Source organism: Sus scrofa, chromosome X, assembly GCF_054392235.1.
Source record: "Sus scrofa isolate SSC_HxYL_T2T_F1_AM1 chromosome X, Sscrofa_HxYL_maternal_Yorkshire_Landrace_v2.0, whole genome shotgun sequence".
Lineage (NCBI taxonomy): Eukaryota > Metazoa > Chordata > Mammalia > Artiodactyla > Suidae > Sus > Sus scrofa.
Window position 1 is genome coordinate 72,288,536 of NC_139401.1, and position 1,888 is coordinate 72,290,423.

Sequence of the window (1,888 nt, forward strand, 5' to 3'; positions counted from 1 at the left end):
GTGTTAGCTAATGCCACAGTAGTAATCATATTACAGTACATATGTGTATCATGACATTGTACACCTTAAACTTACACAATACTCTATGTCAATTATATCTCAATTTTTAAAAAGAAAATAATATGCATAGGTATAGATAACCTTTATTTTGGCCACACCATGACATGCAGAAGTTCCTGGGTCAGGGATCAAACCCACACCACAGCGATAACCAAAGATGCAGCTGTGACAATGCTGGATCCTTAACCTGCTGAGCCATCAGAAAACCCTTAGGTAATCTTTTAATAAATGTACCAGTTGCTTTAATCATCACTTCTTCTCACTCCTTTCCCCTTTGCTACTTGGTCACTATCATTTTCATATGTATATATATATAAAACATTTATATATGAATACATATTTATTGAAATATAATTGACATATGACATGTTTTAGATGTAGAAAATAATGATTTAATATTTGTACATATTGTGAAATGATCAGCATAAGTCTAGTTAACATCCATAATCACACATAGTTACAGATTTTTTTTTCTTGCAGTGAAAACTTTTAAGATATAATCTTTTAGCAGCACTCAAATACACAACAGAGTATTATTAGCTATAGACACCATGGCGTTCATTGCATCCTCATGTCTTATTTATATTATAGTTGCAAGTTTGTGCTTTTTAATCCCCTTGACCCATTTCATCTCCACCCTCACCTCTGGCAACCATCTGCTCTCTGTATGTATGAGCTCAGTTTATTATTTGCTTGTTTATCTCTTTTTTAGATTCCACCTATAATGCTATCATACAGTATTTATTTTCTCTGTCTGCCTTATTTCACATGGCATAATGCCCTTAAGTTCCATCCATATTTTGGAAAATGGCAAGATTTCACTCCTTTGTTGGCTAGGTAATACTCCATTGTATAGATACACTATATTTTCTTTATCCATTCATCCATCAGTGGACACATACAGTGCTTCTATATCTTGACTATTGTAAACAATGCTGCATTTTAACATGAGTTGTGTATGTCTTTTTGAGTTAGGGTCTTTGCTTTCTCCAGATAAATTTCCAGAAGTGGAATTGCTGGATAATATGGTAATTAAATTATTAGTCTTTTGAGGAAGCTCCATACAGTTTTCCATAGTAGGCGCACAAATTTACATTCCTACCAACAGTGTACAATTTTTTTTTTACCATGCCAACACTTCTTATTTCCTGTATTTTTGATGATAGCCATTCTAAAAGGAGGTGTGAAATGATATCTCATTGTGATTTTGATTTGGGTTTCCTTGATGATTAGTGATGTTGAGCATTTTTTCATATGTCTTTGGCTACCTGTATGTCTTTGGAAAATTTCTATTCAAATAATCTGCCCCTTCATTTTTAAAAAAATTATCTAAAATTTTTCTTCAAATTTATTTTTAATTTTTATTAAAATCTAATTTAATTAAAATTTTTATTGAAGTATAGTTGATTTACAATGTCATGTTAGTTTCAGGTGAATAGGACAGTGTTTCAGAGGAATGGATAAAGAAGATGTAGTACATATATACAGTGGAATATTATTCAGCCATAAAAAGAATGAAATAATGCCATTTGGATTTTCCATGGAGTCACTAAAGGGTTACTAGGAGGTAGATATTGAGAAATACGCTTATCTCAGAAAGCTATCAAAAGTCAATTAAGGGAGTTCCCTGGTGGCATACTGGGTTAAGGATCCAGTGTTGTCAGTGCTGTGGCTTGGGTTGCAGCTGTGCTGTGGATATGATCCCAGGCTTGGGAACTTCCCCATGCAGGCAGGGCCAAAAAAATTTAATTAAAATGCAAAATTGTGTCACTAGAGTGAAAAGCTAGGAGATTTTGACATACAAGAAAATAAAAGTTTACAATCCACG